General features: G+C 37.8%; 1 long non-coding RNA gene across 1 annotated transcript; it reads right to left on the minus strand.

Annotated features, from left to right (window-relative positions):
- Positions 1-9,804: 9,804 nt before the first annotated feature.
- LOC131436973 (uncharacterized) lies at positions 9,805-11,207 on the minus strand. Its single transcript, XR_009230682.1, has 3 exons — positions 11,054-11,207; positions 10,757-10,916; positions 9,805-10,677 (listed from the first exon to the last, which is right to left on the minus strand). It is a non-coding gene; the product is annotated as an uncharacterized LOC131436973 (long non-coding RNA).

An 11,207-nucleotide genomic window follows, 5' to 3' on the forward strand; every position in this document is an offset into this window, starting at 1 on the left:
TAAAATACCCTGGTGATCACGTTTTTCTATGTGTTAGTGCGGTTGTCATTTTATTTTGGAATAACAGAGAGACGTGAAGAAGAAAAAACATAAACAAATGACGTTCCGGGAGTTGCTTTTATGAAAATATTTAGAGTTGGTTCTGTTTGCGAAAATATTGACAGTTAAATGCGGTGTTTTGTTCCGGGATGTTTCAATCGTTTTCATCACCTGCATTTGAAATGCCACCCACAGCACAATCACTCCATTATCCATAATAACTGTAATAGATACCACAGTGCGATTCGCCACATCCTTCCTCCAACAAAATGAACAGAATCGGATGTGTGTAAAATTTTCTATATTTCGACGTTACCTTGCAAGCCCTTGAAGGAAAAATGTCCAGATTTTCAATTAGTGCCAAAGATTCGCCAGGCTGCGCGGCAACTGGAGTAACTTAGAAGTGAAATCCCGATCTGAAATGGTCATTTGTTTATGTTTACATGCTTGAATCCCGGCGCGCAATACTTAATTTCGTGAGAAAATTACCAACACAACCAAACCTGTCTTACTACGCCACCAGTGTATTTTACGTCGTGTGTCGCCACTAAGCGAGTCCGCATCGAATCTCATACATAGAAGCAGGGGAGAGAAATGTCAAATTCGTGCGCACCAAAATAGCAGGGCTGCGCACCCATACAATTGACAGGATATGTTGAATGTGATGCCGTGCGATGGCGTTGCTGAACTGAAGATTGATTTCGCTCCAAGCTGACAGGGTCTGCTTAAAGTAAACATTATCTAGATCCCACCAGAGATGCCAGGTCTGCAGATTTGTCTGTAAATCTGCAGATTTGGGGTATAGTGCTGCAGACATTTTTTTGTTGTGCAGACTTTTGCAGACTTTTGGAATTCTCGCAGACTTTTGCCGACTTTTGAAATTCTCACAGACTTTCGTCTATATTTACAGACTTTTGAAATTTTCGCGACCTTTTTTTTTTTTGCTCGCCAAGTCTGTTTTGCGTGTCATCCTTTATAGAGAAATTGCTGCCAGCAAGATATACTTGCTGATTGCAGATTTTTTTTCAGATTTACAGACCCTGTCTGCAGATATTGGAAATTTTTACCTGGCATCTCTGGATCCCACTCTAATAGTCAATCGAAGAGCAGCCAGCGACACCAAAAGCGCTCATTTTGTCTGGCAACCGAAGAAATGTCCAAAGAAAAGTATACAACCCTTAGTAAGATTTTTCCCATTGTTCGAATGATTTCTGATGTAAGTATGTATCGAAGTTCTGTAAGACCATATAATATAAAATAATCGATATTACTATTAAAACATATATTTTTTTTTTAAACAGAAATCCGGTACCAAGAACTTGCAACCCTCTGCATACATGGGAATCGATTTGCATCAGTTTCCTCATTAGTATCAATTAGCAAAAAAATACTTGCAGTATTGGGGACCTCAGTACCATCCGAACGCCTATTTTCATTAGCCAGTAGGATAATGTGCGACAAAAGTTGTCGTTTGATGTCTGAACACTTTCAACGAGTGTTCTTATTCAGTTTGGATAACGATTCTTGGTTTTCATAGAAGAAACAGACTTAATCAACCAAGAAGTGAGATGATACCGGTTTTAATAACTCCGAAAGCGCAAACTTGTTTGTTAAAACTCATCTATAGTTCATTGGAAAGCTATTCTCGCTATTCTCGTGAGGTATTGAAATATAAAAAAGTTGTTGATCAATTGCAAAAGATATTTTCAAATGACTGAAATTGTCTGTAACTCAAAAGGTGTACAAAGGATCTCAAAACCAATCAACAGCGTTTTGGCTTTTTGGGGAGGTCATTATTTTAAGACTATTAGGTTTTGCACAATGACGACACAAATGAACTGCGGATGAATCAAGTTCATCTTTGACAGTTGCCGTGTACTTGTTTTGTTTTGCGACTGTAAGTTAAAAATTGAAAAAATGACGAAAAAGTGCTTGTTCAAAACGTATTCCAGAGTGAAAATAACTAAAAAGATTGCCCTGTATGTGTTTCCAGCATCATGGAGCGATATATGTATGAATCTGTTGAGTGTGAGGCGACTTGCAATTTTTACTTTCGAACGATGAACTTTTAAACTGTAAACAAGTACACGTCGACTGTCAAAAAAAGTTTATTCTGTTCATTTTTGTGAGGTTATGTCATGTTCGTGCAAAACCTAATTTTAATCAAAATCGACCTAGCTTGTATTTTCGATCGATACCGATACTGATACTAAGTATCGATACTTTTTCCAATAGTATCGATATCGATACCTGAAAAGACAAAACGGTATCGCGATACCAAGTATCGATACTTTACCTCCCGATACCCATCCCTAGAATTCGAAATTAGAAATTTAGATTATTACGAAGCCATTATTGCAAATTCTCTAAAGTTTCCAATATAAATCGAAAGATTGTAGTTTCACCTTGAAAGTTTTGCGAAAAGTGAAGCGTCAAATATAAAATCTGTTCGGTAAATCGTGAAAGAAAAAGTAAACAAAGAGAAACCGACGACGAAACTGTCATTTACAGTTAGGCCCTTTTGTCGTGGGACGGTCGAATTGAGGTTTCTATGCCCAGTGAAAAATGAATTAGGTTTTTTATCGTGACGACACAAATGAACAAGTATTCATCCTTGACAGTTCAGCGGTACTGTTTACAAACAAGCTTAAACAAAAATCGAAGAGCACATCTAAAACAATCATCTTTACACTTTGCAACTAGTCACTTTTATTTAATAAATATTAAAAACGAACCGTATTCGATCGTGAACAAATGTTTTAAACCTTTATTTAGGCGATACGGACCGTAAATGGTCTGATCCAATTTGTCAATAAACAAACAAAAGAAATTTCTGTTAACAAACAGTACTGCTGAACTGTCAAAATGTGTTCATCCGATTGAGGTTAGCTGTGACGGTAAAAATCCTAATAGCGGGCTTACTGAAAAATGGGTGGTCAACACGTTTCCTGATGAAAACAAAACAATATAAAAAGCGATTCACACGCAGCATCAAGCGACTATCACCTGCATGTAACGATTCCGGAACAACAACATTAATTGTAACCAATTCATATGAAAGGACACTACGTCAAGTTCACGGAACATTTTTACGTCGGATACGTGAGTAATATTCTGCTAAAAAAATTAATAAATTAATCTGGACGTCGACCGAAGTTGATTGATCGTCTGAATCGTGTTTAATGCATGCATTTCCTGATGAAAACAAACCAATCTCATTTGCATTTGTGATTGTAAGTGAGCTGTCAGAGAGCCTAATGTATACGGAAAATAAAAACTACCTATTATTTGTGTTCTTTTTACTTAATTTTGAGTTCTTTTGAATCTTTTCTTCCGCTCGCTCCTTCCATTGTTGTCAAAATACAAAGAGCAAAACCACCCAACAGCGAGAGTTTCGTTCAATAATCCAAAATTAAGTAAACCGTACCAACTTGAAATTGAGTCAATACGACTCAACTGTAGAGTAAATATAACTTACCATTGAGTAGATATAACTAATCTTTAAGTATTTTTTTCCACGTGCCTTACGAAAACTACCTAGAGTCACTTTACCAAAAAATAGGTTATTGAACGGAACCCCGAAATTGGGTGGAATGTACTTAAAATTAGGTTGTTTTGCGGTTCCGTGTAGTGATGTATTTTTTAACTCGATTCATCAAAATAATTGATGAAAATGCTAAAGTCTGTATAAAATGTTCGGTTTTGAGATCTACTAGAGATTCTCGGAGTGTTTTTTCGTACGCCATATTGGCACAGACTAACAGACAGGACACTCAAATTTGATTCTTCAATCATTTTAACGGTCATTTCGAATATTCCATTATTTGGGACAGTACTCACATGTGTCATGATGGCACCACGTTACCCTATCAAAAACATCATGTCTGTCATCTAGACTGTCTTTATTTTTTTCATTTACCAACAGAGTTGCCATTCATACAGAATTACCTGTAATGTATTGATTTGTATACGTCCATGCGAATTTCATGCAGGATACAGATTTAATACATATTGCCAAAGATAAACTGAAGATTACAATGTTCCATACGTTTCATTGAAAAATGTTGGGTCAGTAATCGTGAACCAGTTGGTTCAGTAATAATGTAATTTTATTGACCCTCCGTTAACAAGCGTCGACTAGTTCCGACAAAATGCCATGGAAACAATACAAGTTAGAAAGGAAGCACACATATGTTTACATTCAGCATATAATGATTTCTTGCCACAACTGATGCTTCATGGGATGAGGCTATAACAAACTAAATAAATTCTAGACAATGGTTCTAAGTAGTTTTCACTTTCTTATTCTAAGAATCACTGATATAAAGCGAAATTTCTCAATATCGTTCATACTGTAACTTGATATTTTTCCAAACATAAACAATCATTGTCATAGTTACGACGCATCTAGTGATCAGACACTTGTTGTTTTGCTTCAAAATACTCAAATTGACAGTGAACCGAGCTCATCGAGGGGTCCTATTCAAATGATACCTAAGAAATCGCAGACTACTCTATCTTGAGTTTATCTTTGATATTGCCTAAACTATATACATAATTGCGCCTACTTCTCATCCTCCAACTCAATAAAAAATCGAACCCGTTTTGTTACAATATTTACTTGCTTCTGGTCTGCCGCCACTTAATTTCGGGTGAAAACTACCAACACAATAAAAAATAGTCTAGATGAACAAATTTGAGTCGAATAAATGGTTACCCTCCAACATCAAGAAAAAGTTAAATATATTATCAACGTAATCCAATAAATCATTGTGACGATTCATTTTCAAATATTTTGATGAAATCAGGCATCCCTGCAAGCAGCTGATCGGTGTTGACAAACGAGGGGAAACCAACTAGTAAAAAAACTTTTACATAACACAAGGGGTGTACAGATAGTAAATAGTTCGCGCAGTACAATATAGGTGGAACTAGTGCATCACGAAAAAAAATTTTTATTAGAATTTACTCATACTGTCATGTTTGTTAGTCTGTGATATTGGCTTTTTCACGGAGCGTGGAAAATTTAAGAAAATATACTGCGAATTAAGTATTAAATCGTAAATTTTGTGGAAATAACCGAGGGGGACGACACTAAAAAACTGCACTTCGCTTCGATTAGGCTTTTTCACGCTGCATACGATTATGCACACTTTCCTTCTCTTTGCTACACATAGTAGCGGTTGAATATGGATCGATCGTCTTTTCTTGGATTTTTGCTGGTTAACAACATAATCATGGAGATATGATGTATCGTAATAGGCCATGAAATCTGAAAGTTACAAATGTCACATGAAGATGCCAGATGCAGACAGTTCGGGAGTTGTGAACTATCGTCCTGTAAAATCAGTTTTGTTATATTCTGGTGCATAGCTAACCCACACACCGAGAGCGTATGCTCCGGATTATCTGCCATATCCTGTCGGAATGTTGGCCATTCTCGTTTAATATCTGCCTCATTTTCCACAGTTTCTATATTCAACTCGATCCAAAAATTATTCCGAATTTCATCTACATCGTACACTGTGTGGTTTCTCTTGTAGAGACGTTCCATTGTCTGATTTTTTTTAACGTCTGCAAACCTTCAAAATATGCTAGAAGGGAAATCGTGAAGTAAACAAGTATGTAGTTTGCTGTTAATCTGTATTAAAGTAAAAAAAATGAATTGTTATCCTTTCTATAAGATTTTCAATACCATATTAAACACAGCTTTATTCAGTTTTGGCTTCAGTATTAATGAAAAACGTTTCTAAACATAAAAATTGCAAGTCTTAGCATCTAACAAAATATAAAACCAGTTTAATATCACAGACAGAGATATCTTTGGGTAAACCTTCAAAGGGCTACAATAAATTGAAATATATTCCATCTTCATGCTCCCAGCTACTAAGAGAAAAAATTTTCAATGTTGTTTAACCCTAATTTCATTTTACCAATCTGCTGACGAATCAATGTTGACACTCAGTGAATGTCAAGACCAGTAACAGAAACTTTTTAAGAGATCATATGTTCTTTGACTTTCTTTTACACGGTTAGAAACGCTTTCAAACGGATCGATCTAGATGTTTGGATAGATGTAGTTTTTTTCGCTTTCCATTGACTTTTTGTATTTTATTTGAAAAAACCAGATCTGTCGTCCCCCTCGGAAATAACTGTGAATAAACCAGTGATTGTGCTTACGCTACAGTTGGAGTAGCCTTTAAAAAAGGAAGATTGTATTTTACCGTGCACTGAAGGAAGTATCATGGGGAAGCCTCCGGAAGGGGGGCGCACTTACCAAGAGTACGAGTACAATGACTCGGACAGCGCACCATTCAGAGTAATTGTACAACTATTGGAAAACAAAAATGAAAACTCGCATATCAATAAACTGACATTTGGACAACTGATGACGAAAACTGATGTATACCGGCATAACATAACCAACATTCGTACACTTGGAAAGTACAAATTAATCGTCTTCATGGCAACACGACAGTCGGCGAATCAACTAAAGAAAGATAAATTACTTCTAGAAAACAACTACAAGGCGTACATTCCACGAAGCTTCATATCGGTCTCTGGAGTGGTTGCCGGTGTTCCGGTGGAAATGAGCATAGAAGAAATAAGAGAAAACATCACAAGCGCAATTCCGATCATCAGTATTAACAGGCTCCACCGTTACGAAAATGGTCAAAAGATCCCAACCAACCGAATCGGCATTATATTCCGTGCAAGTCGTTTGCCAAAAGATGTCCGAATGTTTTGCTGTATCAATACAGTTCGTCCTTTTGTAAACAAACCGGTGCTGTGCCTAAATTGTTTGAGATATAACCACCGCACGGAAAATTGTAAATCGAAGAAACGTTGTCCAAACTGCTCTTCCATACACGAAAATCTGGAAACCGAATGCCAAAAAAAGTGTTTATACTGTAGAACAAGTCATCTTACCTCCGACATGGATTGCCCAGAGAGGATCCGTCAACGAAATATCAAAACAATTATGGCACGATCGACCCTAACGTACATGGAAGCAAAAGAACAGAATCCCATCTACACCCAGAACAGATACGACATGCTAGAAAACGAGGAAGAATACCCTGCACTACCACAATCGTATTCGGAAATGGCCGCTGGAAAGTTTGCACCAAAACCGAATCACAGGAATAAACAAGGTGAAAAACGTCCAATCACACTTACCGATAAACGGGAGATCGAAATATTCGCTGACAAAAAGAAGAAAAATTGCGGAGAGAACGGAGATGGTGTTGCACTCTTCAACAGATTCCGAGTCACAGACTACGAGAGATGGGCGCAGAAAATAACGGAACAGCGATCACAAGAAATAAACGAACAACTAGAAGTCGACACAAACTCGGCCTCTGGTAAACAGACCACCTTCAAAAGCCTGGGTGCAGTACCTCGTACCGGAAGGAGCGAATCAAGTAATAGACACAGATCGCGAAGTAGAAATAATCTCAAAAACGAACAAATAGAACTAAATAAACCGTAAGTAAATGTCAGATACAAATATCAGATTTTTTCAAATAAATATTCAAAGTTTAAATAAACATAAGGAAGAGCTAACGCGAGTGTTACTCGAAGAGAAATATGATGTTGCTTTGATTTCAGAAAGCTGGAGTAAAACTGAGCTTGAGCTTTCAAAATACAACATACCAGGGTTTTTTACTTTCCTCGATTCCAGAAGTGACGGTTACGGCGGAGCTGGAGTGATCGTAAACAAAAACATTAAATCAAGAACAGTACAAATGCCAAAATTCCCGAACATTCAAACTGTAGGCCGATATCTGGTTGCGGAGGATATACTAGCAGTATCTCTATACGTATCACCATGCATATCTGTCTCAGACTTCGAAAAAGACTTGAAGGAAATATTCGATGTAGCTGCGAGATATAAAAGAGTAATAATTGGAGGGGACTTCAATTCACACCATCATTCCTGGGATCATCATCACTCGGACGGAAACGGATCAATATTATTCGATCTAGTCAATGAAGAAAATCTTGTTATCACGAATAACGGGCAACCTACTTACTTTCCGGTAGATATCAGCAAAACCCCTTCTGCTATCGACCTAGTAATGGTATCATTACCACTGCTACTCGATGTGAACACAACTATTCTGGACTACGGCATCGGAAGCCATCACATGGCTTTGGAGACAGTAATACAACTGTTAGAACGTAAGCGATCAAAGTTCTTCATCAACAAAAAGAAAGTGTACGAACAAGTGAAAGGCATCGATAGTTACCGCGTTACCTCAATGAGTGATTTACAGAAGGAAACAAAAACCATCATCAAACTCTCTAAGCAAAAGAACAAATTCACGCCAAAATTTTGGTGGTCTCAGGAAGTTGAACAAGCATGGAAGGAGAAAAAAATCGCAAGATCAATATTTAACAAAACTGGAGGCATTAAAGCGCTCCTAGACTTCAAAAAGAAAGAGGCAATATTCGTCAGGTTGAAACGAGAGTCATCGAAAGCCAATTTCCAGAAATTCGTTTCAAGCATCGATCCGCAAACACCCACTGGACTTGTATGAGATAAATTAAGAAGACTAACAGGCGGTAAAAGGAAAAATGAAAACGTGTTAGTTCATGTAGACAGAGTTTTGGCGAACGAATTTTTGAATAAACATTTCCCGTTTGAGCCTAGCAAGGAAGAACATCCTGCTTGGTTGGCGAACTACGATATACTTACGGTAGACATATGGGAAAAACATATAGCAAAAAAAACCCAAGGGAAAAGGAAAGTATCGGCCCCAGGATCTGACGGGATCTCTTACGATATTTTTGGCATGCTACAACCAAGTGTCAGAGACACTATTATACGAGATTTAAATACAATCTGGAGAACAAATAGAATTCCTATTGACTTGAAAACCATCAAGGTTATCGCAATACCGAAACCAGGTAAGAATCCAGAAACGGTAGAAGGTACACGACCGATCTCCCTAGTAAACTGTGGACTTAAGATGTTAAATGCGGCTGTTCTTGATAGACTTGAGGCTATTTTAGAAAACAGCAATATTCTTCCAGAACTATCTTTTGGTTTCAGGAAACGAATGTCGACAATCACTTGTCTCGAATTTGTAACAAACAAAATTTGCCAGATTAAAAGCCAAAACCGTATTGCGGCCGTAATATTTGTGGATCTTACAAATGCATTCAATTGTGTCAAAACAGATAAATTGGAAGAAATACTACTCAAGTTCAATATTCCCCCGGAGATCATAAGCTGGTTCGTAACATTTCTGACAAACAGGAAAATTCAACTTCAAGTATCAGGCGAAACTCCTACTCGCTTCATCAGCCAAGGCCTACCACAAGGGGACGTCTGTTCGCCAACACTGTTCAACATCTACACAGCAATACTACACCATATTTTAGCAGAAGGAATAACACTCGTTCAATTTGCCGATGACTTTGCGGTAATAATTGAAGGTGCAAGCATTGAAGAGGTTGAAGCTAGAGGAGATAACTTTCTAAGAACGTTTAAATCCAAAGCGGAGGAACTAAATCTTACAATGAACCCACAAAAAACTAAGGCGATGCTATTCACCAACAGCCCGAAAGAACTAGATATATACATAAATGACATCAAGTTAGAAACCGTCCGTGCTCATAGATACCTAGGCCTGACAATAGATAAACTGCTTAGATACGGTGCTCACGTGAGAGGTCTAATACACCATCTGGCAGATCGACAGAACATGATTAAAGCCATCAGTGGGCTTAAATACGGAGCTCACCCCCAGACAATGGGTATGGTATACAATGTATTATTTAGGAGCTGCTTGGATTACGGTTCAACACTGTACGGAATCGCCTGTAAAACGAATTTGGACAAGATTAACGTTCTAAACAACCAGTGCCTTCGCAAAATTACTGGATGTACCAAAACTACACCGATCAACACACTATACGCAATTGCGGGACAATTCCCACTAGAATTTCGCCGACTCTTCAACACTGGCAAACAGCTGGCTAAACACTACCATAGAAATTCTACAGTCAAACAACAAATTGACACGGCATCGGAGCAAACAAAGAATCACAGTTTTATTCAGCAAATTGCCTTAAAGCACGAATCGATTCTAAATTCAACAACACCATCCATCGTAAGTACAAATCAATGGGATGAAGTCACAATTGAAACAGAGCTACCTGGAGGCGAATGGAAAAAGAAATTAACTAACAATAGAGTGCTGAAACAAATAACGTTATCTTTAATTCATGGCAGGTATGCAGGAAGACGTATCGTCTTCACAGATGCGTCCCGAAACTGGGAGTCCTGTGGTATCGGAATATATGATGAAGCTTCAAACTTTCATCTCAGCCTGAAATTAAAAAACTTTGTATGTATCATGTCCGCTGAACTGGAGGCCATCTACGTAGCTCTTCAATATCTGTCACGATCCGGAATTAAAACGCAGTCATAATGACTGACTCATAGTCCGGTTTAGAATATACCAAACTGAACATCAAGACACGCCAACGAGATGAGACGATCGAAAGACTGCTAGCTATGGCCGCTCAGACCGGTACAACATTGCAGTGGATTCCAGGCCACGCTGGAACAAACGGTAATGAAACAGCAGACCTATTGGCGAAATCAGCATTAACGCAGCAAAATATCTGCAACAATGACATTTTTTACCACGATGCAGAATATTACTTCCAACAACAAGCAGAGTCAGAAGCACAACAATGGTACCTGGAATATGCAGCTATCCATGGAAAAGGCCGGAAATATTTTCAGTTTCAGAATGTGATTCCTGTGAAACCCTGGTATACAGGACTAAAGCTTAGCAACATAGAAATCCGAACCCTAAACCGACTCTTGGCAGGGCACGATTACTCTGCGTACTGGTTATCTAAAATGAAAATACGAGACGATCCTATATGTGAAAATTGCCATACCATACAAAATGCTGATCATATAATTTTCTCTTGTGACAAATATGCACACAGCAGAAACAAATTTATGTTGAATCATTTCAGCAACATCTACCATATTTTCTCAACTAAAAACATCTCGCTCCTTCGCAACATCGTTGCTTTTCTTAAAGAAATAAAAACACAAATCTGATATCTGACAAAGAATAACGGTACAAGGTTCTAGTTCGTATATACACATTCATATAAAATTCCAACTGACAGTAAAG

This window comes from Malaya genurostris, chromosome 3 (assembly GCF_030247185.1).
Source record: "Malaya genurostris strain Urasoe2022 chromosome 3, Malgen_1.1, whole genome shotgun sequence".
NCBI classification, from domain to species: Eukaryota; Metazoa; Arthropoda; class Insecta; order Diptera; family Culicidae; genus Malaya; species Malaya genurostris.